The sequence below is a fragment of the Mus pahari genome, chromosome 5 (genome assembly GCF_900095145.1).
Source record: "Mus pahari chromosome 5, PAHARI_EIJ_v1.1, whole genome shotgun sequence".
Classification (NCBI taxonomy): domain Eukaryota; kingdom Metazoa; phylum Chordata; class Mammalia; order Rodentia; family Muridae; genus Mus; species Mus pahari.
The window spans coordinates 107,495,680-107,501,515 of NC_034594.1; the positions used below are offsets into that span (position 1 = coordinate 107,495,680).

Sequence of the window (5,836 nt, forward strand, 5' to 3'; positions counted from 1 at the left end):
CCCTCCCTCCCTCCCTCCCTCCCTCCAGGTCCTCCTTTCCCTTTGGACCCAAGGCCCACAGGAGGCCCCTTCCTTTCTCTTTCCCCATCCACATTAGCTGGAGGCTGGCTAATCCCAGCAGAAAAGAGGCCCAGCCAGTCCCTGTCTCTAGGTGACTCTGTCCTTTCTTGCTCGGTCTTGCATCTCCCATCTCCTCCCCCTCCTTTTCCTCCTTTTCTTCTGTGGTAGGACTTTAACTCAGGTCCTTTTTCATGCTAGGCTGGTACTCTACCATGGAGCTATATTCTTAGTCCTGCCACCTCCTTCCTCCATCTGCTTTCATCCCGTGGTAGACCTGTTATGTAGCCAAAGATGACCCTGAACTTCCAATCTTCGTGCCTCTCCTTCCCTCACCCCCAGGGCTGGTATTATAGATTTGCACCACTTAATGCTGGGGACCAAACTCAGAGCCTATGTATACAAGGCAAGTCTTCTGCCAACTGAGTTGTGCTTGGAGCCTACGATTTTGTTTTTATGAGATATTGTCTCATTTGGCTCAGGCAGCTCAAAGCTCATGATCTTCCCACCTTTTGTCTCCTGAGTGCTAGGAGTTATTCTTCTTAAAAGTTTTCTGGCCAAGTGGTGGTGGTGGTGGCGGCGCACGCCATTAATCCCAGCACTTGGGAGGCAGAGGCAAGCGGATTTCTGAGTTTGAGGCCAGCCTGGTCTACAGAGTGAGTTCCAGGACAGCCAGGGCTATACAGAGAAACCCTGTCTCGAAAAAAAACAAACAAATCAAAAACCAAAAACCAAACAAACAAAAGAAAAAGTCTTCTGATTGGAGTGTTCTAAGTCCTTTGAATTTCCTTGTGGATTTAGATTTTTATCATGTCTCAGTTTTTATAAAGAACTTACTGGGATTTTGTTGCATCAATAGAAAAATATTGGGAGAACAGATATCTTAGTAATATTGTCCTCTGACCCAAGAAAACAATTTTTCTTTAGATCTTGTCTAATTCCTCTGAGTAGTGTCTTAAGCTTTTCAGCATATAGATTTTGCATCTCTTGTCGAGCTTAGCCTTAAGCATTTGGGATTTTCACTATAAGTGGCGTTTTCATTGCTTGTGACTAGTATTATATATATCCCTACCCCTTCAACCTCAGTTCAGTCTAAGGTGCTGGGTGTGGCCTGATACTGTAAGCTTTTAAACTGTTCTTTGAACGGCACAGCATCTTGCTCTGTTGGAATCTTTTCAGAAGTGGCTCTGAGGTAGCCATGAAGGTAAGGTGAGGAGGAAGAAGGGGGTCATAGTAAATTCAAACCCTGCATATATAGATAGATCTCTGGCATATTCTTGAGGACTAATGGAGAAGATGTGAAGGCAGTATAGCCCCTTTAAGAAACCAGGGCAAGCTAGGCTCCAGGCGACTGGGAAGGCATTACTGAAGATAAGATAAGGACCCCTGGCTGTTGTGAATGAGGGTCCCGAGCCACAGTGGCTGGCTTACTGATAGGCAAACAGGAACCAAGGTGATAAGAAAAAGTGCCAGTTACTAAACCTGGCTGGCTGAGGTTCAGGACTAGGCATGCATCTGGGGCTGTAAGGAAGCGGGGTGCCAGCTCTGTGTGTGTAGCAGAAGGAACGTGTATTCTACTCTCCTGTGCTATTTTAGCTATGCTCACAACAGCACAACAACACACCTCAGGTAGGCTTTGCATAAAGGCACCATGCTCCCGAGGCAGTAAGTGTGCCCTTGTAGGATGCTCTGACAGTTGCCTCGCCCTCAAGGTGGAGTTGGAGAGTACCTAATTTCTTTCTCAAACTAGGAAAATGTTGGCAAGGGACTCATGAGCAAGCCGAGCTGAGACCGACAAGCAGAGAGTTGCTCATTTGCGCATTTCTGCATAGATTTGCATGTGCCCTACACGTAGACACTTTTCTGCTGGATTGAGATTTTCTTAGGTTAGTTACCTATGTTTAAAGAGAAAAGGCGGGATTTTCGTTTCTCCCCAAGCCTACCTATCTGTCACCTGCGTGTTGTTCCAAAGATGCGCAAATGACTTCTAGACCTCTAGAATATAAAGAATATTCATGTTCAAACAGTTCTGTACCTGTTGGTGTTTCCCCTTCTTAGTGTTTCCAAATCCCCCTCTCTAAACTCCTGAGTAGGGCAGTGGGGAGGGAGGAGGAGGAAGAGGAGGAGGAGGAAGAGAAGGAGGCAAAGAAGAAAAGGGGGAAGAAGAACCCTTTAGCCCAGCAGCAAGTGTTCAGTCGCTTAGGGAGCCTCCAGGATTCTATCCTTAGAGCAGCTGGAGGCACCCCAGGGTCTGAGATGGCCTTCTCTCTGCTTCTGTCCCAGGGCTATGGATGCTATGACTACTTTTGTCTGCACACCCTCCTCCAGGAATAAATAAAAAATATCATCCCTCCCCCGGATCCTGGCTTCCCCATTGGCCTGCCTGGCAAATATTTCATAATGTGGGCTCATCCAATTGGGCACCATGCCAGAGTTAAGCGCCTCAGGTTGTAGGCGTGCTCCAATTAGGTGAGGAGGCCTGGGTGGGACTCCCGGCCCTCGCTCTCCTCCAGGGAGGCAGCAGCCTTGTGAAGGTAGATGGCAGCCAGCTAAGAGTTGTCACTCGCTCAAGGTTAGGCAAAGGGGACAGACAGGACAGTCCAGCAGCTGGATTGTGACAGCCCAGCACTGAAGGGGTTAAGGCCAGTCAGCATGTGTGGCTGTTAATGATTGCTTTCCACGGGGACCTGCTGGGTATTAAAGGGAAACCTTTCCCTATTCCTGAGTGTGAAAGGAGTTAGAGCCAGCAGAGACTAGGGAGCGCACCGAGCTGGTGAGTAGAGTGGCTGTTGGTTTGGTCTATGTCTGTCTCTGTGGTTCTGGGGCCGATGAGGAAGCAAGCTAGCCGTGTGTGTTCATTAGCCAGAGGGGGCCTTTTGTCACACCACAAACAAATTTACAGCTGGGCCAGACTCTAGGCTCACCCCATTTTTGTGAGAAGGGACTCTGCAGAGTGGTTCTCAGCTAAGGGTCGACCCTCACAGGCGACCCTCACCATTGGAGATGCAGCTGCTGTGGCCCTGTCCTGTGGAGGAGACAATGGTTTGCTGAAACCACCCTGTGTACAAAGCCCAGAGGCTCTTCCCTCTCTCAGCCATTGTCTCCAGAGAGGGGCTAGGATCTCTGAGCAAAGCAGGCTCACAGGGACACAGCCGCAGGAGGTGGGGCAGTATGCTTGTAAAGGGTACAGAGAAGAGGCTGTGGAGAGGAGCAGGCGGGGACAGACTGCAGGCAGAATTGGGGATGAACTGGTCACTCATTAAAAGGCTAAATTGTCATTTGGGATTAAAACTGAAATCTGGGGGTTAAAAAAAAAAGGAGTAAATCTTTTGCTTTTAGGTTTGTTGTCTCTAGCCCTCAACTTAATCCTTGAAGGGTGTCCCCTCACCCTCAACAAAACGTCTCTGACACCTTCTGGTAATGTGACCAGGAGTATGGACAAAAGTTCTTGGCTTTGTGAGAGGCAATGGGTGCAGTACCTGCAGAGATGTGTATGTGTGTGTGTGTGTGAGAGAGAGAGTGTGTGTGTCTGAGTGTGTGTGAATGTGTGTGAGTGTGAATGTGTGAGTATGTGAGTGCCTGAGTATGTATGTGTGTGAATTTTTGTGTGTGTGTATGTGAATATCTGAGTGTGAATATGTGAGTGTGTGAGAGTGTATGTGTGAGTATGTGTCTCTGTGCGTGAGTGTGTGTGTGAGTGTGTGTGTGTCCTATATGCTCATATAACTTTTCAAAAAGGAATTGTCATCAAAGAAGAAATGTTGACACCCCCCCCCCCTTTGCTAAGAGCTCTTTTGTTTCCCCTGTCTCTCTTGGGAGGAAGATGATTGGATGACATAATGCCTGTGATGGCCCCACCTGCATGGGGACTGTCTCTGGCTCAGGGCACTGGCCATGCTGGTCTTAAAGGCAGATTTGAGAGACAGGGAAAGCTCAACCCTTAGTGGCTTGGCTGCAATGCTTCCTTTTGGTGGGGTTTCCAGGAGGCAAACAGAAACCAGGACAATAAGAGGGAGGCGCTGGTCACTAAACCCAGGAGGCCAAGAGCAGAAGGAGCCAAGTTTCTGGGCAGTTGAGGCCAAGAAAGAGGGGGAAGTAGAATCTAGGAGAGGAATGGACAGACTGGCCCTGGGTGCCAGCCACTAATGCAATCAGACAGCCTTTATCTAACCCTCCCCGGGGAATTACAGAGGAACTGCTATACCCAGTGGGGTGGATGTCACCTATGGGCTTGCCACACATGCTCAGAAGGACTTCTTGCTTGCTTTCTGCACTTGAGCCCTGTGCTGTTTTGATTTGCACTGGGCCTTGCAGCAGAGCAGAATTGCTCCAACAGGTGGGTGTGGGTAGACTCATCTGTAACGCGGGTGTCACTGACCAAAGCTGACACTGTCTTGCTTGGGAAGCACTGGCTTGGGCACTAGGCCCGGGAGACCTTTCCTTTCTCTGAGACCATTTTCCTCCCGTCTAGTGTTTCCCTCTGGCACCTGCTCCTTCCTTGACTGTTGGGTTTTTCATAGGTTGAGGTTGCATCACTGGTGTCTCTGTCTCCGGGGCTCCAGGTCTGCAAGGGGGAGGGGGAGAGGTGGGGAAGCTCAAGGAAGATTGGAAGGAAGGAAGAATCCTAAGACTGCCTATCTGGTGGCAGCTCCTCTCTCTCTCTCTCTCTCTCTCTCTCTCTCTCTCTCTCTCTCTCTCTCTCTCTCTCTCTCTCTCTCTCTCTCCCTCCCTCCCTCCCTCCAGGTCCTCCTTTCCCTTTGGACCCAAGGCCCACAGGAGGTCCCTTCCTTTCTCTTTCCCCATCAGTATTAGCTGGAGGCTGGCTAATCCCAGCAGAAAAGAGGCCCAGCCAGTCCCTGTCTCTGTGACCCCGCCCTTTCTTGCTCCATCTTGCATCTCCCATCTCCTTCAATTATTAGAATCTTCTCTAAGTATGTCCCTCTGGCCCTACGCCAAAAAAAAAAAGGCTCTTGGTAGTGATAATTCCAGACTATGGAGTCTTAATGCATTGATTTAAAAGCCAATGGATCATTAAAACTTACTGTAAATGGATTTTCTTTTTTTCACAACAGGGTCTCACTATGTGTCCCTGGCTGGCCTGGAAATGACTATATAGACCAGGCTGGCCTTGAACTCACAGACAACCTCTTGCCCCTCCTCTGACCAGATTAAAGCTCTGCCACCTTTGATTAGATTTTGGAATGTATCATTTTTTTTTAAATAAAGATAAGACTTCTGTTCCAGGCTAGCCATGAACTCTTGGTCATTGTGCTCTCATCTCTCAAGTGCTGGAATTACAGGCATGTATGGACCACTATGTCCAGACTTGATTTTTAATTTTTACCTCTCTATTGTAGCTGGGGGCAAATTTTCCATTCTTTATAGTTTAGGACTGTAACAGGCCTGTATTTCCAAGGATACTGAGCACATAGCCATTGCTAGAAGTATTGTCAAGTGGTTTGGAGTTTTCCCATATGATCCAAAACTGTTAGTGGCTGGGAGATCAGCGCTGTCTAGGAGTATGTTCTTCGGTGATAAGATGGTCCATGATGGCCCCATCTAGTATGGCAGCCTCCATGGCTACTAAGCCTCAGTGAAATGTGGCTAGTCTAAGGCACTGACATTTTAATGTTTTTAAAACTTAATAAAAATTTGAGTATGACTAGTGACCACCAGACTAGATAGTATACAGATGTGAGATGCTATAGAGACTATCAAACTGAATGGTATAGATGTAGGGTGCTGTAGTGACCATCAGACTGGATGGTACAGATGGGGG

General features: G+C 48.2%; 1 protein-coding gene and 1 long non-coding RNA gene across 14 annotated transcripts in view; one reads left to right on the top strand and one right to left on the bottom strand.

Moving 5' to 3' along the window:
- Plekha6 (pleckstrin homology domain containing A6) overlaps positions 1-5,836 on the top strand; it is a 143,248-nt gene that overhangs the window by 83,422 nt on the left and 53,990 nt on the right. For 2 of the 13 annotated variants that reach the window (XM_029538953.1, XM_021197819.2), the window contains exon 1: positions 2,713-2,830. The exons of 10 other annotated variants lie outside the window; for them this stretch is intronic. The gene's annotated coding sequence lies outside the window, so the exon portion shown is untranslated. Of the gene's footprint in view, positions 1-2,712; positions 2,831-5,836 lie in introns of those variants that run through there. One more of the 13 variants, XM_021197821.2, reaches the window with a different exon arrangement.
- The window catches only part of LOC110321531, a 20,520-nt gene that overhangs the window by 4,997 nt on the left and 9,687 nt on the right, over positions 1-5,836 (bottom strand). The gene's annotated exons all lie outside the window — the stretch shown is intronic.